The 27250-nt window shown below is 40.2% G+C and overlaps 1 pseudogene; it reads left to right on the top strand.

Annotated features, from left to right (window-relative positions):
• The first annotated feature begins 24354 nt into the window (after nt 1-24354).
• LOC149241471 (3-ketoacyl-CoA synthase 11 pseudogene) lies at nt 24355-25865 on the top strand (annotated as a pseudogene).
• The last annotated feature ends 1385 nt before the right edge of the window (nt 25866-27250 follow it).

Genomic DNA, 27250 nt, shown 5'->3' with positions numbered 1-27250 from the left:
TCTTTACATTTATCACAAGGCAATAACATACCTTTTGAGTAACATGGTATCTCTTCTGAGACTTCTACCTCATCAACAAAAGTGTGACGAGCAACAAATTCTCCACTTTCTGATTCGTTGCTAGAGAAACAGGGATCCTCAGCCTCTTCTCGAGCCACATGGCTATTGACACTATGCACAAATTACAGGCTGTCTAGCACATCTGTTTCTCACTTACAGTGCCTCACTTTATTAGCATCCAACTTAGATAGCCCTCTCATGATGACCTCCTTGGCTTTTATATTCTAATCATTCTTCTCTTTATATTGAACAAAGCACCACATGTCAACATTCAAGGCTAGTAAACATTCCATCATTAAAACCTCCCAGACTTCATAATCAAGCCCACAATATGATTCATTTAAATATGGAACTCTTGTTGCTGTTAGCCAAACTTCATTAGCCATTGTTTCCCTTTGATCTACCTTCTAGCGATTAAGCTATTTCTGAAGGAACTTGGATCTGATACCAATTGTTGGAAACAATGTTAATACTGAGAGGGGGGTGAATTAATATTAAGGCTAATTTTAACTTCTTTATGCCAATTTACTTTTCTTATTTAACTTGGCATTCATCCATATAACCAGCAACAATATATAATGTGGCAACAACATAAACTCAACATATAAGCAAACAAACCATAAGCATCATACACATTCGACACAAGGTTTTTCATGTGGAAACCCTTTCAGGAAAAAACCACAAAGCTTGTTGTTGTTATTGATGTAAATTAAGAGCACCCACTCTATTACATCAATATGTTTTGTGAGCACCCACTCACAGGAAGCACCAACTCCCTTTGATTGTTTGCTATCACCAACACCCTCTTGTTATTGACACCTATCCAACTTACTAGAAGCACCATGTGAGGCACTAACCTCACGGATTTGTTGCAAGCACAGAATTGCAGCTCCTTAGATTTTTTCAAGCAAAAATTTGCAAGAGGCACCGACCTCCAACCCTTCACAAGCTCCACTAGAGATGGAAGCACCAAATTCTTGTATGTAGGCACCAACCCACATTCAAATAGGATCTGAATGCTCACTCTAGTTTGGCAGCAACTTTTCCTGATAGAAACTTTTAATCTCAGCTCACCCCAATGCACTTTGTAGCACTCTTCAGCAGCCCACTGATCTGCTCATCAATAATAAACTTTCAACACTCGTGTTCTTTCTCTGCACAACACAGGCTCAACTCTCAGCCTTTCTCACAACATCTCATAGGAACCTTTGGCCTTCCACACATTGCAAAGGCACTTCATCCTTGACGCACAACTCACAGGAAAATTTTTGGCCTAAAACATAGAGCACAGGAACTTCAGCCTTTCTTACACAACGCACATGCAACTTTCGGCCTAAAACACAAAGAATAGGCACTTCAGACTTGCTATTGATACCTTTGGCCTTTCACACATAGCTTGCTAATCTCGGGGACTCTTTACCTCTGCATAGGCACTCTTGGACTCTCTTTGTAAAACTGGATCTTACTAAGCCTTACGCAACAATACACACAATCAGACCTCTTTCCTCTTAGCTAACTGGTGAATATGCTGCATTCCCCCACTGCTCATTCAAGATCCTCCGTTTTGTTCCTCTTCTATCTTCGCGATCGATGTTGTCACATTGTCCTTTGTCCATACTACATGTTGTACCTCGGCATGGCCCTACACTCTGCTGTCTGCATTGGTCTCGATCTCTGCCAATGCGTTCACTAAGATTGGGCACCTTATTGTTTCTCCATACTGAAAATTAATTCTCAGTCCACATGCTTACTCAAATCAGGCACAATCCTCTCTATGATGCAACTCTCCCATCACTAAGACTCTCCATGCCTATTCAAAGCTCACAGAGCTTGATAACACTTCAGCATGGCTTCTCTGTACTTCAGGCATGGACATTCTGTGGACCATTATCCTTGTTTCCTTGTTCTCATAGATCTTCGACTGATCCATGACAATCGCCATTCGTTCTATAACCAAACCTTTGTTCCACATTCACTCTTGTAGTTTCTGACCCATATGCCATAAATACACCTTTGTACTACTGTATCAGAGCTTTTCCATCACAAATTCACAATGCTGCAACATTGAAAACTACCTATTTCCGACCTATGATATTCAATCCCCTTCTACTTTTGCTCTCATCGAATTTCCACTATAGGATTGGGTGTTGTGACCGGGAGCTTAGCCATAAGGCGCTAAGTATTTCTGCTCCTGCATGGGGCTATTATCCCTTTTTTATTGCACTGCACCCTTGGTTTTCTAAGTTTCTCCTAGACCAAGAGCTCACCACATTGGAGCCCCCTTATCAAAGTTTTTCAATTTTTTTCATTGTGCTAACAACCGTAATCCTCTGATCATTGATCTTCGATTTCTAAGCTCCTTTTGCTTTGCCCTTACCATGCACTTCCTACCATAGGACCTAGGGTCATGACTAGTCGCTTAGCCTTAAGGTGCTTAATCCTTTAGACTCCTATAAGGGGCTACACTCCCTTTGTTAATGTACTGCACCTTTGGTTTTTTGAGTTTCCTCTAGACCATGCGCTAGCCATATATCGGAGCCCCCTAATCGGTGATTTCCATATTGAGATAAATGTGCTAACAACTGCAAACCTCTGATAGCTAATCACCAATGGCCCTCTATGTTCAGCCCTAGCCAATGGTTCTATATCTCTTCGCAACCGCACACCATCCCTTATATCAGATCCCTTTAATAAGAGATTTTCAATTGTGACCAATGTGCCAACAACCACAAACCTCTGATCGTCGATCGCCAATGTGATGTCATCACCTCCCATGTGGCACTCCGTGAGTGGTGACATGTGTCACCTTGATATGGCCCATTAGGCCACCCAAAACGGTTGAAAATTCCTGCCACGTGTCGTTTTGTACTATCACATCATGCTGACATCATCTACCACTTGGACTTATCATAATTAATCAGATCCTACAATGTGTCTTCATCAGAGCTCACGACTTGTTTCCATCTATCCTTATTGGAGCCAACCAGACTCTGCCACTTGTCTTCATCGGAGCCCTCACTAGCTACCATGTGTGCTTATCAGACCCAATCAGATACCTCCATGTGTCCTCTTGGAGGAGAGAGAAAGAGGCTGGCCAACCTTTGTTTTTCAATGATTTACTTTGTATTTGCCTTTTTGGCTCTCCTGACGGTTTAACACTAGAGGGTCAAATCCAAACCTTTTTTTATTTGTTGTACCGATGCCATCATCAGGGATCGCTGATTGCGATTCATCGAGATTTCCGATATGAAGGATCACCGATATGCAATGCTTACTGATCCTCTGATATGAAATCACCAATATTGTTGGGACTTCCAATATGCAGGATCGCTAATCGCTAATCAATGATTCATAATGTTGTGCGCTTCTACTTAGGATCCTCAAATCACTGATTGTCGGGATGGCTTGGCCTCCGATATCGCTGCACCTCTGATTTTCGAGACTTGCGATATGCAAGATTCTTCTATGCTTAAGGCTTTAACACCCTGAATTTCAACAGGTCATAACTTTTTACCCACACGTCCATTTCTAGAATGCTGCATATCGTTAGAAATCTCTTCCAGAGAAATTTCCAACGGAAGGGGTCGGATTAGCCATTGAGCCTATGGGATTCCTCAAAATATGGCTCTAACCTCACTACCAATATTCTACTCCTGAACTCTCCAGAAAACTATGAATCACAACCAGAATGTGTCCTTAGCATGAGGCCTGCAGCTCCCATGGAATTCCATCCTGGGCCATCATTGTAATCTTCATTTTATGCCTTTTCCAATAAGCCTGCTACTGTGATTATTCTCTACATGAAGCCTGCAACTACCATATATTCTTCCTGAGCCATTACTACGCGCCTTTGCTGCAACAAGCATCCAAGCTTGTCTAGTTGACATCAATGCCAACTCTCTTACCAATTGTTTGTACTCACAACTGCCCAACACATCTCCACATCATGACTATTGACATCAATGCCAACACACTTGCATATGCCTTCTCTAGGCCATTGTCCATGCACACAATGCTAACTGTCCAAAAATATCTCCCTTTGGCATTGATGGCAACAGACCATCATTTTCTCCAAGTGATGGCCAAACCTCAAGCTACTTCCACACATCTCATGTCTCCACTATGCTTTAGCTCTCCCATCACTGAGACTCTCCATGCCTATTCAAAGCTCACAGAGCTTGATAACACTTCAGCATGTCTTCTACGTACTTCAGGCATGGACATTCTGTGGACCATTGTCCTTGTTGCCTTGTTCTTATAGATATTTGACCAATCCATGACAGTTGCCATTCATCTCGTTACCAAACCTTTGTTCCGCATTTACTCATCCAACTGTCGACCCATACACCATAAATACACCTCTGTACTACTGTATCAGAGCTTTTCCATCACAACTTCACAATAGTCCCACATTGCAAACTATCAATTGCCAACCTTTGAATTCAAACCCCTTCTGCTTTAGCTCTCCTCGAATTTCCACTATAGGACCGAGTGCTGTGACTAAGGGCTTAGCCTTAAGGCATTAAGTATTTATGCTCATGTAGGGGGTTGTTCTCCCTTTGTTATTGCGTTGTGCCCTTGTTTTTTTGAGTTTCTCCTAGACCAAGCGCTAACCACATCAGAGCCCCCTTATCAATGTTTTTCAATTGTTGCCCATGTGCCAACAACCACAATTATTTGATCGCCGATCTCTAATTTCTGAGTTCCTTCTGCTTAGCCCTTACCATGCACTTCCTATCATAGGATCGAGGGACGTGATGAGTTTCTTAGCCTTAAGGTTCTTAAGAATTTAAACTCCCGCCTAGGTCTACACTCCCTTTGTTAACGCACTGTGCCCTTGGTTTTCTGAGCTTCCTCTAGACCATGCACTAGCCATATATTAGAGACACCTTATCGATAATTTCCATATTGTGATCAATCTGCTAACAACCAAAAAATTTTGATCAATGATCGCTGATGGCCCTCTATGTTCAGCCCTAGCCCTTGGTTCTATATCTCTTCATGACCACGCACCATCCCTTACATCGGAGCCCCTTAATCGACGATTTCCAATTGTGACCAATGTGCCAACAACCACAAACCTCTGATCACCGATCGTCGATGTGATGTCATCACCTCCCACGTGGCACTCCCTGAGTGGTGACACATGTCACCCAGATATGGCCCATTAGGCCACCCAAAATGGTCGAAAATGCTTGCCACATGTTCTTCCATACTGTCACATCATGGTAATGTCAACTACCACTTGACCTTATTAGAACCAACCTCCATGTGTCCTCATCAGAGCTCACCACTTGATGCCATGTGTCCTTATTGGCGCTTACCAGACGCTACCATCTATCCTTATTGCAGCCAACCAGACTCTACCACTTGTCCTCATTGGATCACATCACTAGATGCCACGTGTCCTTCTCAGACCCAATCGGATGCCCCCACATGTCCTCCTGGAGGAGAGAGAAAGAGGCCCGCCAACCTTTGTTTTGCAATGAATTCCTTTGTATTTTCCTTTTTGCCTCCACTGGCGATTTAACACTAGAGGCTCAAATGATGACATTTTTCTGTTTGTTGCACCGATGCCAACCACCAAGGATTTTCGATTGCGATTTGACGGGACCTTTGATATGCGGGATCACCAATATGCAATGCATGCTAATCCTCTGATATGCAATCATCGATATCGTTGGGACTTTCAATATGTAGGATCGCAATCGCTAATTGGAAATTCACAATGTTGTGCTCTTCTCCTTAGGATCCTCTGATTACCGATTATCGAGATGGCTTGGCCTCCGATCTCACTGCACCTCTGATTTGCAGGACTTGCGATATGCGAGATTCTTCCCTACTGAAGGATTTAACACCCTAAACTTCAATAGGTCATAAATTTTGACCCACAAGTCCATTTCTGGACTTCCACGTATCGTTGGAAATATGTTCTAGAGAACTTTCCAATGAAGGAGTCTGATTAGATATTGAGCCTATCTGATGCCTCAAAGGTGGGTCACTGCTAATGTTCTGCTCCTGAACTCTTTGTACATCTAGGAATCACATCCATAATGTGTCCTTAGCATCATGCATGTAGCTCCCATGGACTTCCATTATGGGCCATCATTGTAATCATCATTTTATGGATTTTCCAATAAGCTTTCTACTATGATGATTCTCTACATGAAGCCTTCATCTACCATGAGATTCTTCCTTAGCCATTACTACCAGCATCTGCTGCAACAAGCATCCAATCTTTTCTAGTTGACACCAATGCCAACACTTCGGCCAACTGCCCAATACATCTCCACAACATGACTATTGACATCGATGCCACCACACTTGCAGATGCCTTCTCTAGGCCATTAGCCATGCACACAATGCTAACTGTCCAACAGCAATCACTTTGTTGGGGATTGCACTAAGGTTACTTCCAACAAAGGCATTGAATGACCATCCCCTCCTGAAGAAAAATGGTAGATGCAACATAGAAGTGGAAATCATGGAAAGGCAACTGTTCCAAAACCCCAAGTCAACCAAGGTAATAATTCAACTTCCACCTCTTCAAATCCATTCAATGTTATAAGGAACCAGAAGGATCTTAATTCCACAGAGCCAAATTGATCTGGATTTAAACAGGAACGCAACAAATTACAGAGATAACCATATACACAAAGATGCAGCGGAAATAATACTTCATTTCATTAATGGAAAATACTGAAATATGCTTACAAACAGAAATGGCAATAAACTAGCTAGGGCGATGGTAGCTTATCTCTGAGAAGAGATGTGATGGCTACATGCCTCTGAACTGTGTTACAATGAGGCTCGAAGGCCTATTTATTGTTGAGAAACAATGGAAAAACCCTTAACATTCCAAAACCTAACCCTAGGAGATGAAACGCCAAACTGTGGGCCCCGTTTGGGGGTAAGTTGGTACATCAACTTCCCGGGGTCGTAACTTTGGCATATGATCTTCGTTTGACGCGTACAATAGCTCATTAGAAAGATCTATCCGAGCACTATCATTGTTGGAACGGGCAACACCAATCCATTCCATGGACTCGTGTTGCCCCTGGATTCCCCAAAAACGTCGTTTAGGGCCTCAAAACGGCTCCGGAAGTTCAGGACCCGAAAAACTGCTAAAAATAGTAAGTTGTGCTACAATTAAGGAAACTGAAAATGCTGAGAAAGACAATGGTGGGGGTCCAGGTGGACTTGGCAGGTGGCCACCAATATCCACCTGGATCATTCCTCCCCCCTTAGGAAGCAATGGTCCCCATTGCGTTGAGCTCCTCCATGAGATGAGGAAACTTCTGCTGAACTTGTTCCCTGGTGAGCCACTTGCCCTGCTGAAGGAGTTGGCCCGCTTTGACAACTCGATACAGTTGGATATTCTGTTGGCGAGTGTTCTTGATCTGTGTGTCCATGATCCGATCAGTTGCAGCTTGTTCCATGCAATCTGGATTTAATTCTGTGGGTTTGAGCTGTTCTGCAATGTCGGATGTGTCTAGCAATGGTGGAAAGTATGGCCGAAGGCGGTCCACATTAAATACTGGGTGCAGGCCAAGGAATGGGGGAATGCTGAGCTCAAATGCATTGTCTCCCATAGCCTTAGTAATGGTGTAAGGACCATATCGGAGTGGTCTCAATTTCCGATAGGCTCCAGTAAGGCGTTCCTTTTGCAAATGCAACCAGACTTTGTCGCCCACCTGAAACTTGTGTGGCACCCGATGTTGATCATGTCGCTGCTTGTACTTGGCATTTGATTTCTCAAGAATGTCATGGACCTGCTGGCGAATATGTTGGATGCGCTCAATGAAGCTGGTGGCCTTATCTGTTTCGGACTGGACATGAGCTGAATTCATGTGAGTAGCTGCAAGTGGCATGGCCACATCAATGGGGCATAGTGGCTGGAATCCCAAACCCACCTGAAAAGGGCTATGGCCAGTGGAGCTGTGAAGAGCTCGGTTGTAGCTGTGCTGAACGTAGGGGAGGCTCTCGTCCCATGTGCGTGGATGCTTTGAGTTATACATGCGCAGAATGTGCACAATCATCCTATTGACAACCTCTGTCTGGCCATCAGTTTGAGGATGGAAGGCTGTGGACTTCGTGAGTTTGGTGTCCAGCATTGACCAGAGACTGGACCAAAAGGTGCTGAGAAACCGACTGTCCCGATCTGAGATGATAGACTGTGGGATCCCAAAGTGCACCCACACTCGTTCAAAGAAGAGTTTAGCAGTGGCTTCTGCTGTGATATTCTTCTTGCAGGCCATCATAATGGCCATCTTTGAGAACCTGTCGACGACCACAAAAACACAGTCATTTCCATGCTTAGTGGAAGGAAGGCCTGACATGTAATCCATGGAGATGGATTCCCAAGGTCGACTAGGGGTAGGCAACGGGGTATAGAGGCCTTGCTTCTTAATGGTCGGTTTGGCAATGGCACAGGCAGTACATGATCGGATGTACTTCCCAACATCCTGTCGAAGATTCGGCCAATAGAAATAGTTTTGCAGTACTGCCACTGTTTTCTCGACCCCGAAATGCCCAGCAGCCCGACTGTAGTGTGCTTCCCAAATCATCTTGGCACGCTCGCTTGAAGGAACACAAAGGTGACCGAGGTGGCATAATAGGGCATCCTGGAGGTGAAAATCTGCAACCTGCCGACCCTCCAAGAGTGTCTGGTATGTGTGGCCGAATTCTGGGTCGCTTTTGTAGAGAAGTGGCCAATCAGAAGTCTCGTGCCCACAAGAGTTGAGCACGGTGGTTAGCGCCATGATCGGTGGTCGACTGAGGCAATCTGCAACATTATTGGTGCTGCCCTTTTTATACTTGATATTCAAGTGAAACTGTTGCAGGTATGTAGACCACTTCTGATGGCGATCATTCTGCAATTTCCCTTGGGTCTGTATGAACTGCAGAGGTCGGTGGTCTGTGTGGATGACCGTTTCCTTCCCCAAAATGTAATGCTTCCATTGTCGGCAGGCCTGTACAATGGAATACATCTCTTTATCATAAGTGGGGTACTTCCGGACTGTGTCTGAAAGTGTTTCACTGTGATATGCCACTGGATGTCCATGTTGAGTAAGGACTGCCCCAATAGCATAGTCAGAGGCATCTGTCTCGACCTCAAATGGTTGTTGTAAATCTGGTAACGCGAGCACTGGTGCCGTGCAGAGGCGATCCTTCAACTCCCTGAATGCCTTCTGTTGAGATTCAGACCAAAAGAATTTTGCTTTCGCCCCGCCCTTGGTGACTTGACTCAAGGGCCAAGAAATATGAGAAAATCCCAACACAAACCTGCGGTAGAAGTTGGCAAGACCTAGAAAGCTGCGGAGCTCTGTTAGAGTGGTTGGAGAGGGCCAATCCCGAATGACTTGGACCTTGGCTGGATCGACATGCACCCCCTGTTCATCAATGATGTATCCCAGATACTGAACCTCGGTCATGCCAAAAGTGCATTTCTCCAAATTGGCACATAGCTTGTGTTGCCGCAGTGTTTGGAGAACCTGTCGGATGTGGTGGAGGTGCTCTTCCCAACTCTGGCTGAAGATCAGAATGTCATCCAAGTATACTACTACAAAGGAGTTGGTGAATGGCCGCAAGATGTCATCCATTAGCCTCATAAAGGTTGCAGGAGCATTCGTCAATCCGAAAGGCATGACCAACCATTCGAAGAGGCCCTCCTTGGATTTGAAGGCAGTCTTCCACACATCTGAGGGTTCAATTGGTACCTGGTGATATCCTGACTTCAGATCGATCTTGCTGAAATATTTCGCCCCCTTTAGTTGGTCTAGGAGGTCATCAATCCGCGGGATCGGGTACCTATTACGGACAGTGATCTTGTTCAGCGCCCGATAGTCAATACAGAGTCTCCACGTCCCATCCTTCTTCTGTACCAACACTATCGGGCTCCCACAGGGCGAAGAACTCGGACGGATGTGACCTTTCTGCAGGAGCTCCTGAATCTGCCTCTTGATTTCATTGTTCTCCAGAACGGAGCGCCGATAAATTGGTCCATTGGGTAGCGGCGCACCTGGGGTCAGATCGATGGAGTGCTTGACTTGACAGTGCAGAGGAACCCCTGCCGGGGAGGTGAAGATGTCTTCGTACTCCTCCACAATCTTGTCCATCTGTAGCTGCCGTGCAGAGGGACCCCGTTTGGAGGCCGCGGCCACTGTCTTCTTCTTCCCTTGAGGGCGTATCATCAGGAAAACAAATTTCCTGGTTTTGGAAATGATCTTACTGCATTGTTTTGCAGTAATCAAAGAGATGGCGGCAGGTGGTGCTACCTCTGGTATCCTGAACAACTTATTTCCCAATGTAATAATAACAGCACGGGGCCTTGATTCATACACAGCATGTCGCTTCCACAAGTATGGTTGTCCTAGTAATACATCACAAACTTCAAGGGGAGCAATGTCACACAATACCTCATCCGTGAAGGGCTTGATGTTGTATGGAAGGCGACACTGCTGGCTCACGCGAAGATCTCGCCCTTGGTGAAGCCACCCAATGGTGTATGGTTGTGGATGTGCTGTGGTCGGTAAGCCCAACCGCTTCACGACCTCTGCCGAAATGAGGTTCTTTTGACTCCCGCTATCAACAATGAACTGTATCGGGGAGCCCTTTACCCACATCTGGGAGTGGAAGAGACGCTCCTCCTCCTCTGGATCTTCGGGTTCATTTTTCTGGATCTTTGCGGTAGCAACAGTGGCGCTGGGATCCGCATCAATGATCTGCTTCCCTTTTTCATACCCCTTATCGGGTTCTGACTCAGAGTCGGAACATGCATCTGATTCTGAAACCTTTAGCTCAGCCACCAGTGACTGCTTGGCCCGACACTCACTTGTGTTGTGAGTGGAGCTCTTATGGAACTCGCACCATTTTCCAGTGTCCTTTCTCGGCTTCGCGGCGTTGCTCTTTGCTTGCAGCTTCGGCTGGTTGTCTTGGGCTGTCCCGCCTTGGCTTTGTCCTTTGTTCTGTGGTTTAGGGGCACCTTTCCCCTGCTTTGGATTCGCAGATCCAAAGTCTCGCTTCTTTTGTTTAAACTTCTGCTCGACCTTGACGGCATACCGGTATGCTGCGCCGAGCGAGGGGATGTTTAGGAACTGTATTTCTTCCTGGATGTACTTGTGCAGGCAGCCACGGTATTTGAGTATCAAATGTTGCTCCGAATCCTTGATACCCAACTTTGTGCGAAGGGTATGGAAAAGATTGGTGAACTCCGGCACGTCTTGGTCCCTTCCCTGCCGCAGCGTGGTCCACTTTATGTATTCATCCTCATAGCTTCCGACAGGGTAGTACTGCTCCTTGATGGCATCCCGGAACGAATCCCAGGTGGGTGCGGCTGAAAATAGTGAGCCAGTACTTTCATCCTTCTGCTCGCAGTAGGTTTCCCACCAGTCCTTGACGTGGGGGGCTGCTTTGAGAAGAGCAAAAACAATCTTTTCCCGACTCGAAAATTCATGAACAGAAAAATAACCCTCTAGCAGATTTAACCATTTATCTACGGCATCGGCGTCTATCTGACCCTCGAATATGGGGATTTCAAAATTAACTTGTACCTTAAAGGGTGTGGCGTTTCCAGAGGAGCTGCTGGAAGCCGATGCACCGCTTCTGGGTAGCCGCTGAAGGATCTGTGCAAAGTTGTCCATCATCGCGTTCCGTTGTCGCTCGAGCGCTTCTTCGAGCAAGATTTTGATGGGATCTCCTGCCCCCTCGTCTTTCTTCTCGTCCGCCATGGGAGGCCGTCGGGATTTGCGAGGCTGGTCTTGCAAAGGTTCAACCAGTTCAAGCCCTAACTCCTTATATCCCGACCTTGTTGGGGACATGCAAAGAAAAACAGAGAAAAAGCAGACCGCTCTGATACCACTGATCCGGATTTAAACAGGAACGCAACAAATTACAGAGATAACCATATACACAAAGATGCAGCGGAAATAATACTTCATTTCATTAATGGAAAATACTGAAATATGCTTACAAACAGAAATGGCAATAAACTAGCTAGGGCGATGGTAGCTTATCTCTGAGAAGAGATGTGATGGCTACATGCCTCTGAACTGTGTTACAATGAGGCTCGAAGGCCTATTTATTGTTGAGAAACAATGGAAAAACCCTTAACATTCCAAAACCTAACCCTAGGAGATGAAACGCCAAACTGTGGGCCCCGTTTGGGGGTAAGTTGGTACATCAACTTCCCGGGGTCGTAACTTTGGCATATGATCTCCGTTTGACGCGTACAATAGCTCATTAGAAAGATCTATCCGAGCACTATCATTTTTGGAACGGGAAACACCAGTCCATTCCATGGACTCGTGTTGCCCCCGGATTCCCCAAAAAACGTCGTTTAGGGCCTCAAAACGGCTCCGGAAGTTCAGGACCCGAAAAACTGCTAAAAATAGTAAGTTGTGCTACAATTAAGGAAACTGAAAATGCTGAGAAAGACAATGGTGGGGGTCCAGGTGGACTTGGTAGGTGGCCACCAATATCCACCTGGATCACAAATCCATAAAAAAACAAGGAGAATCAAGTGTTCCAAGATGAATATGAAGATTTAGAAGATGGAGAAATAAAGGAGGGCATACCTCAACTGAAAGTACCTGACCATCAAAATAGGGATCAACATCAAAATCCAAAACCCCCTCTTAGCAGCGCAACTCTCCCTCTAGTGCAGTGAAGGAAATAAGAGGATTTACCACACGACATATTTCCAAGAGATTCTCATGGTATGATGAAGGGAGTAGTTAGTTGAGTGAGAGTTCCAGGAAAAGGGGTTGATTGAAATATAAAACAATAAGGGATAAGGAAGAAGAGAAAAACAAAAATTTTGGAAATCAATCTGTAATCTCAGATATATTAAAAAATAAAGTGGGAAAAGGTAAAGAAAGAACTGAAGGAGGGGCTCTAGAAATTCTTGCCTCCAAATGATAATTCTACCTTGGAATATAAGAGGTTTGGGGAGCCTCGGAAAATCCCGGGCTATAAAAGGTATGGTTAAATAAGAAGCACCTTGGATTATTTTCCTTCAAGAGTCCAAACTGAAGGAGAAGGAATCCTTCAAAGTGAAAAAAATAATTTAAAAAGAAATCTCAGGTATGGTTCAATAGTCAAGAGGTGCTTTAGGATGCCTTTGCACCTTCTGCTCAAATAAGATTTTCACTTTAGTGGATAGACTAATGACCTAGTTTTGGATTATGGTGGTATTAGAACATAAAGAGATAGGGGAAAGGATTCCAACTTTCAATATTTATGCTGCCTTTCCATATAGTTTGAAAGGAATAATTTTTGGATTCGTTGGAGGAGATTAGAAGTAAGGATTGGTATCAAAAATGTATCATTGAAGGTGACTTCAATACAGTCCTATGTGCCTCTTAAAAAAGAGGGGGAAGCATTGTTAGAGACCCCTTCAAAGATCGCATGGAGGACCTGATTGCAAAATGGGACCACTATTATGTGACCCTAAAATAAGGTAAGTTCACTTGGTCAAATCAGAGAGTAGGAGATAATCACATAACTACTTGTTTGGATTGATTATTGATCCACAACAACTAACTGCTGAAAGTTTTAGATTGTTCTTCAACAATTTAACCTCATGACGCTTCATATTACTGGGCAATAGTTCTACAAATGAATAAGTCAGAAAACCTTAGGCCAATTCCATTTTGATTCAACGCGGGATGGATCCAAGAGGAGGGGGTTGTTTAATTGATAACCCAAGCGTGTAAAACTCTAGTGCAAGGTTCCCCTGCATATGTGTCATCGGAATCCAAGCTCATAAATGTTAAATAAGCTCTTAGAAAATGGTTGAGAGAATCCTTCCAACCTTTGGGGAAAAAGAAGAAGGACTTAAGCAAGTAGCTTGAAGAACATTGCATATTGGTAGAGGACATCACAGTAGAGGATAGACATTTGCAGAAGGAAATGGAGTTGACCCAAGAAATATTCACAACAAATCGAAAAGAGGAAGCTCTTTGTCTCCTCAAATCTAGGAGCTTATGGTTGAAGGAAGGGGACTTGAACAATTTTCTCTTCCATAAACATACTATGACAAGGGAATCAAGGAATTAGGTAAAAGAAATCACCACGGAAGGTAAGTCAAATATCTCTTCTTTTAAGTAAATCAAACAAAATGCGTATTATCACTTTCGTGCCCTATATAATGCAGAGATGATTCCATTAGAACAATCAAATGAATTTATCAAGAACATGCCAAAGGTAATTACCCCTACCTCAAATTCGAATTCAGTTAAGCCTATTTTTGAGGAAGAAAAATTTGAAGTGATAAACGTCCCTAGATATGAACAAGGCCCCGAGCCCAGACAACTTCACTATTAGCTTCTATCGATTCTTTTGGCCTCTCATTAAATATGACCTTCTCATAATGTTGCGTGAAAAAGAAACTAGGAGGTGGAAATAATTCTTCTTTCTTGGCCCTTATTCTGAATGATTGAAATTCTGTTAACTTTTCTCGCTTTTGTCCTATATCCCTTTGCAATGCCTCCTATAAAATCCTTACCAAAATCATCACCAATAGGCTGAAATTATTACTATCCTCATTCATCTAAGAGAATTAGGGAGGGTTTATGCATCATAAGAACTTATTGGATAACACTATTTTAGTATAAGAAGTTGTTCATTCCAACAAAGAAGTAGGCGAAGAAGGCATGGTCATCAAGTTGGATATGGACAATGCCTTTGACTGGGTAAATCATTCCTTCCTACTTCTTGTTTTAAAAAAAGTGGGTTTATGTCAATATTTCATTCAATGGATAAGAGCCTGCATAGGAGCACCTTGGAAAACTCCATTGATCAATAGGGGACCAACCCCGTTCTTCTCCACTTCAAGGGACCTTTGACACGACTACCCATTGTCTCGTTTATTATATATAATAATACTAGAAAGTCTCAGTTGCAAATTGGAAGTGGCAAGGCAAGTTGGGTGACTCCCAAGATTAAGCATAGCAAGAATTGTGAAAGAGATCAACCATTCTCAATTCGTTGATGATACACTTTTGTTGGAGTGTGCCTCTCAAATCATAGCAGCAAGATTCAAGAAAATATTGGACACCTATTTTTTGATCTTTGAAGGACTGGTAAACAAAGGAAAAAGTCAACTGATAGGATAGAATTGTTCATAAAACACCCTGAATGTAATATCATGCATCTTTGGGTTTCCTATTGCTAAGGATTGGAAATATTTATCCTATCTTGGAATCCCCATTTCTCTTGGGCCATCTTCTGTAGAGGATTGGGAGGTATTCCTCCAAAAAATTGAAGGAAAATCCAATTTTGGGGTGCCTGGTGACTGAAAGTGGCAGGGAAATCCATCCTAATCAAATCAGTTCTCTCCTCTCTTCTAGTATACATTGTTTTAGGTCTCCTCACCCCCAAGAGTATCATCCAAATCAACAGTGGCATGATTTGGAAGTTTCTACAGAAGGGTGGGAAAAGTAATGAGAATAAATTTCATTTGGTAAATTGCAATATAGTTAGACCACCAAAAAAGTTGGGAGGTCTGTCTATAAAATATATATGGAGTACATGAATCTCGCTATGGGGAAAAACTAATAAGGAGGTTAATATCTAATTCAAAATGGTGGAAACAATTTTTCTTGAGGAAATATTTTCTTAAGAATTAGTTGCTCAGATTGAAGAATGAATTTTGGGAAGGGTAGGGGATAAATATATGGAAACTATGTAAAGCCTCTGTCCCGGTGGTTTTAGAGAAGTTGGGATGGAAAACAGGGAATGAAAGATGAATTAATATTTGGAAAAATAAAATTCCTTACTAATAATTAGCACATGATAACCAAGAGGTTTGGGAACTTGCAATATGGATGGAGGAGTAAGAAATTCAAAGCTTGGCTGACATTCTAGTCTCGGATGAAAATGGAGTCTGGTATAGTTGGATCTACCCCAATTTCTCACCCCACCTACATCAATCATGGCTCACCTTGCTAAAAGAGTTCAAAGGCTATGTATCAATAACTTCTCATCAATTGGATTGAGAATTTGGCCGTGAGGTAAAAAAAGTCATTATACGGTGAAAGAGGGTTATGAATATCTGATTAGTGAACTCTCACACGCCCAAGCCTTTCGGATATAGACCAGAATATGGAATAAGGACGGTCTTCTGAAGATCAAAATATTTTGTTGGGAACTAGTTCATGGCAAGATAGTGACTGCAAAAACTTAGAAAAAATGCAAATACATGAACCTTCAAGATGTGTTCTATGTGGCTTAGCAAAAGAATATATCAATCACATATTCTTCCAGTGTCCTTTCTCAATTGAAGTATGGAAATTTTCTCTACACCATGTTAGTCAAATACATAACATCTGGGCTAATTGGACCGAAATGTTTGAGAAATAGAGACTCCATTCCCCCAAAATCATAGCTACTCCTAGGTCATATCCATATGTTGGGCAACCATCCTTAAAAACTTGTGTTGGCCTATCTGGCTCTCTCAGAATCGCACTATATTTAAGAATATCAAGTCAGTCCCAGCTACAACAACAATGAAAAATCTATATAAAGCACTATTTGAAATTCCATATGTACATTGCTAGTTAAATTTGATAAGTGGTTTTCTTGTTGAGAACATAGAGCTTGTCGCAACATGCTAGATGAACATAAGATAAAAGGATGACCCCAGACTCTCTCACGAGTTGAAATAAGAGTTAGATGTCACATTTTATCTGCAGATCCAAACTCTCTGTCATACAACAGAACTCCAAGGGAAATCTTGAGAGTTTTGTATGACACAGGAAATGAATCCATAGCCGGTGGATTTTATCTGTACAGGGCCAATGGATGCGCTGCCAGAAGCTATCTCCTCCATCCTCATCTTGGATGACATGTGATATTTCCATTTCCATGGACTAAACTATATGTAAACTCTAAATAATTCCTTGGAGGAATCACATGGTTTTGAATAAATGTTATTCCATCGAAAAGATTTCTTTTCTAGAACTTGTAATAATTCCCCATGTTACAGGTGACTTCATTTTGGATCCTGTGATAATTTCACAAGGACATGTATTTTTTAAGTGGCTTAGTTGAATATTAAAGAAACAATTAGTTGTTAAGTGTTCTTACAAGTGCATTGATTTAATATTTAACTAATATAGGTCGTTGTTTTCTTTGTTGGGTTAAAATTTCAAATATACACTAGGCAGAAGAAGCCATAAGTGACTAAGATACCATCTTGCACAAGTGTAAGCCATTAATAGGTAATATGATAATTATTCAAGCATTTGGTATGATTGTTTCAGAGCTAATCAATTTTCATTGCTTTATAAAATGGGGCCTCTATCATGCCTCAAATAGAAAGGACTTAATTGGGACAAAATTTTAAATTCTTTAAAAATTTAAAAATATTATAATGTGATAAAATTAAAAGGGAAAAAAATCCACCCATCAAACTATACACTTTTTTTTCCTTTTTATATTACAAAACCATTGATTTCTTATTAATTCAAGAAAAAATATAGACTTGGGACAGAATATTAAATTTATTTAAAAATTAAAACAATATAATAATGTGATAAACTTAAAATGGAAACAAATCTACCCATAAATATACACTTTTATTTTTTCTTTTTACATTAAAAAACTAATGACTTCTTATTAATTCAAGAAAAAATATTCACGTTTGTATGTTATAATTAGTTGATATCATTTTTTTTAAATATATCTTCCTAGTGAACTATGGAACTTTCTTTTCATAGTAAAAAATTATTCCCTTTTGTCAAAGGAACTTAGCTCAAGTGATGTGGTTAATGATTTGTGTCCCAAGTAGTGTGGGTTCAAGTCTTTGAAGATTAAAAAAAAATTGTTTAATTCCTTTTTAGGATGAAAGAATATTGACATCTTATCAGATAACGTTCTTGCACAACAACGACTATTATAGTTAATTTTTATGGATTTTTTCCTTTTCAAACCAACTTCTCCTAATTGTGCAGATAAATCTTGGTGAAGGTCATAATGACTCATGGTTGTTGAAGAAAACTGTAGCTTAATTATTCCAAGTTTTGGAGTTTACAACTCATAATTTTTTATTTATTTTTATTGAAATTAGTAGATATGTGTTAAAATTAAAAGTTTGAGTTATACAATTAGCACAATTTAGGTGTTCATAAAGTTTAAAATCTCATTTCAAACATTCAGAAATCACAATTTTGCTCCAAAAGATTGAGTGCAGATGTTGAAGCCTAAGGTTAAGACATAGTCTGGATGTTGAGCAAGAAGTGTTGTAAATTCAATTTTGTAGCATACATAACACACAGCGGATTGATACTCAGAGACTTAGATGGCAATAACAGAAAATAATTCATAGAGACAGACAAATGGAGAAACAACAAGATTACTTAGTCAAAAACAACGGAATAGATAAAATAATCACTGGAGAACAGAAATCACTTTGCATTACATAACAGGCTTGGGCCTTGGCTTGCTTTCCTTGGCCAGAGAAATTACAAATTTATAGAGGCAGAAGAAGGATCTAGAATCCTGTGTGTGATTCAGATGGAGATCTGGAATGATCTAGAAACCACTGGCGGTGTAGGAGGATCTAGAATCCTGCATGTGATTCTAGAAACTAATGGTGGTGTAGAAAGATCTAGAATCCTGGAGATCTAGAAAGATCTGATCTAGAATCCTCCGTGAATTTGGCTTCACACTTAACATTCTCCCACTTGAAGCCAAATAAGAGTCATCAAGTCACACCAAGTCCTACCATGCCTCTACATAACTCATGTTTATTTCGTCATAGAATCTTAGTGAGCATATCAGCAGGGTTCCTATCTGTATGGATCTTTTCCAAGGATAACTGTTCTTCCTCCAACACATGCCGGATCCAATGGTACCTTAAGTTAATGTGCTTGGTTTTTGAATGAAATGTTGGGTTTTTAGCCAAGTGAATGGCACTCTGACTATTACAATATAACACATACTCGTCTTGCTTTATTCCTATCTCTCCTAGGAATCACTACATCCACAACATCTCTTTACAAGCTTCTATTGCAGTTATGTACTCTGCTTCTGTTGTAGAGAGGGCTACTATTCTTTGTAGCCTTGACACTCAAGATACTTCTGCGCCTGCAAATGTATACAAATAACCTATAGTGGACTTTTTGGTATCCATATCTCCAGCCATATCCGCATCTGTAAATCCTTCAAGCACAATCTCATCACGACCAAAACATAAACAATAATGACTAGTACCCTTGAAATAACTTAAAATCCATTTTACTGCCTTCCAATGTTGTTTGCTTGGATTGCTAAGGAACCTACTCACTACTCCCACTGAATATGCAATGTCTAGTCGTGTGCATACCATGGCATACATCAAACTGCCAACTGCTGAAGCATAAGGAATTATACTCATCTCTTCTTTCTCTTTGTCATTACTAGGACATAATTCAATACTCAGCTTGAACTGCGCTGCAAGGAGTGTACCAACTGGCTTGGCATCCTTCATATTAAACCTATCAAACACCTTCTTGATATATTTTTCCTGTGACAGCCACAACCTTTTGTTTTTCTTGTCACGCATAATCCGCATGCCCAATATCTATTGTGCTGGTCCCAAATCCTTCATTGCAAATTTTCTACCCAAATCTTTCTTCAACCTATTGATCTTATTCTTATCATGCCCAACAATCAACATGTCATCCACATATAACAATAATATGATATACTTTCCTTGATCATACCTCTTGATATAGACACAATGGTCAGCTTCCAACCTCTGAAAACCATGTTCCAACATGAATGAATCAAATTTCTTATACCATTGTCGAGGTGCCTATTTCAACCCATAGAGACTCTTCTTCAACCTACAAACAAGGCCTTCTTTGCCTTTTTCTATGAAGCCTTCTGGCTGCTCCATATAAATTTCTTCCTCCAATTCACCATGAAGGAATGCAGTTTTTACATCTAACTGTTCACATTCTAGGTCTAAAGTAGCAACTAGACCAAGAATGACTCTAATGGAGTACATTTTAACAACATGTGAGAAAATTTCAATGAAGTCAATACCTTCTTTTTGGGCAAAACCTTTCACCACCAGTCTTGCTTTATACCTCTCCTTCTTTTCGTCACCTTCATGCTTAATCCTGTACACCCATTTGTTTTGTAGAGCCTTTCTACCTTTTGGGAGGTTTACCAACTCCCAAGTTTTATTTTCCTGCAAAGAGTTCATTTCTTCTTCCATTGCTTTCTTCCATTCTTTATTGTGCTCGACTTTACAAGCTTCTTGAAAACAATTAGGTTCACCTTCATCAGTCAACAAAATATAGTTTGAAGGAGGATACCTTTGTGAAGGCTTATGAGGCCTAGAAGATCTGCGAACCAACTGTGGTGGTGCATTATCAGGTTGAATCTCCTGTAAAGGTTCCTGCAAGATTCCTTCTTCTTGTTGTTCTTCATGCTCCTGAATTTGCTGTTCATTTTCTTGTATTGCTGGTATGTTTTCCTGCTTCTCTTCAAACCTGTCAATAACCTTCTTGACCTCCAACTCACCTACAGTCCTCTTGAACATTTCTGACTCATTAAATATAACATCCCTGCTTCTAATAATTTTATGTTTGACTGGATCCCATAGACGATAACCAAGATCTTCATCCGCATATCCCAAAAAAATGCATTTCATAGATTTATCATCTAGCTTAGTTCTATTTTCTTTGGGAATATGTACGAATGCTTCACATCCAAATATTTTCAAGTGAGAATAATTCAAATTCTTACCAGTCCAAACTTCTTCAGGGATACCGCAATCCAAGGCTGTAGTTGGAGATCTATTTATGAGGTAGCAAGCGGTCCTGACTGCTTCAGCCCAAAAATTCTTCTCCAAACCGGAATTGGACAACATACTTCGCACCTTTTCCATAATGGTGCGATTCATCCTTTCTGTGACACCATTTTGTTGAGGAGTACCAGGCACAATCTTCTCATGCTTTATGCCAAACCTGTTACAATATCCCTTTAATGCATTTGAGCAATGTTCTCCACCATTATCTGTTCTTAAACACTTCAGCAATTTGTTAGTCTCTCTTTCAACAACAACATGGAATTTTTGAAATATTCCAAACACTTCACTTTTATTTTTCATAGGATATGCCCAAACCTTCTTGGATGCATCATCTATAAATGTTACAAAATATGATGCTCCTCTTAATGATTTGATGTTAACAGGCCCAAACACATCTGAGTGTACCAATTCTAACACATTTTTCTTTCTGTCATGGCCACCTCTAAGGAATGAAACCCTTCTTTTTCTACCATATATACAATGATCACAAAGATCAAGATTGTAGGATTTCAAACTTGGCAATAAATTTTTACCAACAAGGATTTTTAAGCCCTTCTCGCTCATGTGACCCAAACGCTTATGCCACAGATCTGCTGAATTTCCTTCTTTTGTGACAACAGTTAAATTTGATTTTCCTATCAATGTCTTCAATGTGTATAATGTTCCTGTCTTGGGTCCTTTGGTCACGACCAATGCACCTTTGCTAATTTTCCAGCCTCCTTTTCCAAAGCTTGTCGAATAGCCTTCATCATCTAGTCGTCCCATAGAGATTAAACTCATGCGAATTTTTGGTACATACCTGACCTGTTTCAAAAATATATCTTGTCCATATTTCATCTTGATCTGGACATCTCCCACTCCAACAATACTGCAAAAATGATTATTCCCCAAATGCACTCTACCATAATCACCGGGATTATATGAAACAAAACTATCTTTGCATGGGGTTACATGGTGAGATGCCCCAGAGTCAAGGATCCAATCAAAGCCACTGCTAGATGTATATACACATGCATCCTCTACTGAAACAGTAAACAACACATCACCATCTGTGGCTACAGCAGTAGTCTCACCTTCATTTGTGCTGGATGACTTGTGATTTGTACTAGACGGTTTCTGATCCTTTTGTCCTTTCTTCCAGAATCGACATTCTTTCTTCATGTGCCCGGGTTTGCCACAATGAAAGAAGATGATCCTTCCTCTCCTTGATTTTGATCGGCCTCTCGATCTTGATCGCCCTTTCCGACCTCGATCCATTCTCCTACCACAATCAGCTAGAGCTAGAGCCTCTCCTCCCTGGTTTTCCGCAATTGACTTGCGTCGTAGCTCCTCATTCATTAAACTGCTGCTGATATCATCAAACTTCAGGGTCCCTGTAGTTGTTGAAGTGCTCATAGCTACAATTAAATTTTTCCAGCTGTCTGGCATAGAACACATTAGCAAAATAGCTCTAATTTCATCATCTAAAATGATTTTAACATAGGCAAGCTGATTAGTAATAATATTAAATGCATTCAAGTGCTCAGCGACTGAAGCACCCTCCTTCATTTTGAGATTATAAATCTTCTTCATCAAGAACACTTTCTCTTATGCTGTGTTCTTCTCATATAGATCATGGAGCTTCTTCCATAATCCTTCAACCGTCTTTTCTTCGGACACATTGAAATAAACATTCTTTGCTAAATATTGGCAGATTGTTGCAGTCGCCTTTCTATCTAGCTTATTCCACTCTTTATTTGTCATCGATGAGGGTTTCTTTGTTGTGCCCTCAATCGGTAAATACTGATCCTTTAAAATCAGTATATCCTCCATCTGTGATTTCCATAGGGCAAAATTAGCCCCGCTCAACTTCTCCATATCTGTAACTGTTGTCTCCATTTTCAATCAAATTCACGCCCCAAAACACGAAAAACTCCACTTAAAAAATAAAACTTTAATTATTACTCTTTAAAATTTAGTAATAATGACCTTCCTTCTTTTAAAATACTCTTTTCAAAATTCCGGCTCCTTTTTAAAATATACTTTTCAAAATTCCAACATATAATTATATATGTTTCATAATAAATATAAAAACATATATAATGTTTTAACTTTTTCACATTTCACACATACATATGTTGGTTTGAGAAAAAAACTTACATATACATGCAAGCTTGATGTAATAAAAAAACTTGCCAACACCACGTTTCAACTCCAATTTCCAGGGATCTCCACTTTCAAACTCCAACGACACATTTCAACATAGATCCACGACCTTGTTTTTCTTGTAGCAATTGCCTTTTAGTTCCAACGTTCCTCAGCTATTTCCTGAACAGATCCTTCAAAAGCTCCAGGGGTAACAACCAACGTTTTAACAAACGCTGCCAGAGTTAGGCGATGGCACTAAGCGGCTTGCACAGTGGATATTCGAACCTATGCTCTGATATCAGTTGTTAGACCAGAGCATACATAACACACAACGGATTTATACTTAGAGACTTAGACAACAATAGCAGAGAATAATTCATAGAGACAGACAAATGGAGAAACAACAGGATTACTTAGTCAGAAACAACGGAATAGATAAAATAATCACTGTACAAGAGAAATCACTTTGCATTACATAACATGCTTGGGCCTTGGCTTGTTTTCCTTGGCCAGAGAAATTACAAATTTATAGAGGCAGAAGAAGGATCTAGAATCCTGTGTGTGATTCAGATGGAGATCTGGAATGATCTAGAAACCACTCGCGGTGTAGGAGGATCTAGACTCCTGCATGTGATTTTAGAAACTAATGGCGGTGTAGAAAGATCTAGAATCCTGGAGATCTAGAAAGCTCTAATCTAGAATCCTCCGTGAATTTGGCTTCACACTTAACAATTTTTTTGTCTATCTCCATGAAGTTGTCCCCTGAGTTGTATTTATATGACTAGTAAAAGTGATCGTGCCAAAACTGGTCCAATTTGTCTTTGCAACTTCCGTGATTTTCCCAAATCTTTTATTCCTTCAATGTTGCAACATTTACCACATTTAAGAGAGAAATGACTTTCCAACTTTGTCTTTGATGGAAACCAATATTTCGAAAGATATAGAGCCATTAATACACTCTAAGGACAGTCTTGGGAGGACTTAGACATCGACCTTGGCAGTCAACCCGTGTACATACTTTCTCCGGCGAGCCATTTATGATTAACATGAAATGGTTTGATGTCTCTATACATATTCGCATTCATCATTCATGGCTTATGTCGATGCCAGATGATCCACCATGCTTATGATGGATCCGATATTTAAATTTTCCCACCAATTTTTGATATTATTTTCCCACCCATTTTTTATATTTTCAATTTGCCAGCTCGCTCTATTTTCAATTTGGTCGTGTGTACTCTGCGTCTGGTAGTGCTGGGTATCATCAAATTTATATCTTCGGGATCAATTTTCCAGTCCACTCAGCCAAGGATCTCTACAATTTAGTGTGTAAGATTCTCTCTCGGAAGCCATATTTTTAAATCATGACGTTGTCGTATGAGGATGAAGTTTCTCTCATAAGCCAATTTCATTGTTGTGTTGCGAGGTGTAGTTTGTTTGTTATAGGTGTCTGCGATACTGACTGTGTTTTGATGGGTTTCGTGGACCCAGATTCAATTGAAGAAATCAAAGAATTTGTGAAATTTTCAGCGGATATGGAAATGGTGAGCTTAGCTCTGAGAATCCTGGACCATGTACTGTACTTCAACGTACATTTCAGTGTACCGTCCAATCTTACACATGTAAGTCGTGACATAAGCATTTCAGAAATTGGTAGATTTTCCCTATTATAAGCCCTCTAATGAATTTGGGGTAACCAAAGAGTATTTCATGGAACACTCTAACAAATTTGGCCTATTTGATGATGGAAGCTTGAGGTTTCAGAAGAAAATATTAGAGAAATCTGGGCTTGGAGAATGCACGTACTTTTCGTAAGCTATTTTGGCTTCCCCACCTCAGCTCACAATGAAGGAAGCTCATGCAGAAGCAGAGATGGTGATGTTTGGAGCCCTGGATGAGGTCTTAAGGAAATGTAAAATCAGGCCAAAGGATATTAGTATCCTAGTTGTGAACTGCAACTTATTTAATTCAACTCCATATTTTTCTTCCATGATTTTCAACCATTACAATATCAGAGAAAACATTCTGAGCTTCCCGGGAGGAAGAGGGTGCAGTGCAGGGATCATAACAGTGGATGTGGCCAAAGACATGTTGAAATTGCATGGGAGTTCATATGCACTGGTTGTGAGCACTGAAAACATTACATTAAATTGGTACTATGGCACCAACAGATCAATGCTCCTACCCAATTGCTTGTTTCGCATGGGGGGTGCAGCTATTCTTCTATCCAACAAGAGGAAAGATACAAGGAGAAAAATACGAGTTTTTCATAATGGCTAGAAATCATACAGGATTAGATAGCAAAAATTACTAGTGTGTTTTTCAAGAGTAAGATGGTGACATCAAAAAGGGCCTCACCCTATGCAAAGAACTCATGAAATTTGCAGGCCATGCACTCAAAGCGAATATAAGAACTTTGGGTCCCCTGGTTGTTCCCTTTTCATAACAAAATATATTCTTGTCTTCCTTGTTTTGTTGCAAAATTATGTGAATGAACATTGAACCCTACATCCCTGACTTCAAATTGGAAGCTCAGCATTTCTATATGCATGGTAGAGGCTGAGCTGTGCTTGATGCGTTACAGAAGAATTTATCTTTTAGTGACATCAACATGGAGCCTTCTCGGATGACTCTTCAGAGGTTTGGAAATACATCCAACAAATTCTTTGGTATGAGCTTGCATACCTTGAAGAAAAGGAGAGAATCAAGAAAGGCTACATAATATGACAAGTACCTTTTGGCTCGGGATTCAAGTGCAACAATGCAATTTGGAAAGCTCTTGAGAACTATCAAAATGCCCTCTAAAAGTCCATGGTTGGAATGTATTGATCGATACACAGTAGCAATCCCAGATTTTGAGGATGTCAGAAATTGAAAGTAAGACAGTAAATCATATCGCAAACTGCAAACTGATTTATCATTTATGTAATTTTTCCACTGTTTTTAGTTATGTATTTTCAATAATAAACCTTGATGAGAAAATTTGTTCCAACCAAGTTATAAATGGACAACTTCACTGACTTTGTAGAGGACCATAAACAATTGGGTAATATTTGTACTTATCTTATTCGTAATAAGACTGCAGAAGGTATATTTTTACTTTTTATTTTTTAAATGAGTAACGTAGAAATTATATAACTTCATTGTGAAGTAATCCAATATCAAATTACGAGAATCTATGATTTATTTGCAAATTGTGATTACTTTTGGATAATTTTAAGTTTAAATTTTGTATTTATTAAATTTTGAGTTTAGATTTATTTTAAATTTAAATTTATCAAGTTATAAGATAGATTAGAGGTTTTTTTAGTTAAAATTTAAATAAATATTTACACAAGGGTTTGGTTAAGATTTGATTGTGTTGATTAATTTTGAGTTAAAATGGATTTAGGTTGATTTTCTGAAAATTTTAAATGGATTTGATATGCTTTAAATGAATTTGATATTGTAAATTAGAAAGTGCCATTAAGAAGACCACATTAAAATATACATGAAAATTAAGATGAATGTCATAATGTTAACGGTATTGTACAAATTAAAGTTACTGTTATCATTCCCATCTTTTTATATTCATCACATGAGAAATGAAGTTGATTTCAAGTACCATTGGAGAATTCGACTAGAGATATTGTAATAAAGGTCAGGTCATATCATGTCTCTCTTACTTTGGTATATAGTAGTTTCTTTCTCCTAATGTCATATTTTTCTCAAAATTATATTTACAATATATTACAAGTTTTTGGTTTTAATGCATCTTTTTTTTTTATTTCTCCTGAAATGATATTCCTTTGGTATTTATAAACAATATATAAGATGATCTACAAAATCTATTACTTACCACTAGCTTAAATCAAAATTAACATTATTTTCCTAAAATTAAACTACAATATCTAGGTATAATTGTATAGAATCACCAATCTCTTTCTTGTAAGGTTGGCACTTTTCTAATGAACTACTACCCTTTAAAGAATTAGGAAAAAGACTTTAGTGTAAATATGGTAGTCCAAGAGAGGCATGAATTAGATAAAAATTGTTTTGTTGGATTCTTTGATTATCTCCATTATAAATTAAGAAATATGTTTGATGGGTCTTTCAATCACTTCTTAATTACTTTGTGGATAGTTGAGAAGTTGTACCTTTAATTGTCAATCTGATGTTCATATGGACCATGAGAATCGTCATGCACTGTATATCCAAACACAAACTGCTAACTATTGATTAGGTTGTAGTACTAATTAAGTATGATAGAGTTGGATGTTA

The sequence above is a fragment of the Pinus tabuliformis genome, chromosome 8 (genome assembly GCF_031772625.1).
Source record: "Pinus tabuliformis cultivar Carrire ecotype Pingquan chromosome 8, CPIR1, whole genome shotgun sequence".
NCBI classification, from domain to species: domain Eukaryota; kingdom Viridiplantae; phylum Streptophyta; class Pinopsida; order Pinales; family Pinaceae; genus Pinus; species Pinus tabuliformis.
This window is presented reverse-complemented; position numbering and strand designations above follow the sequence as displayed.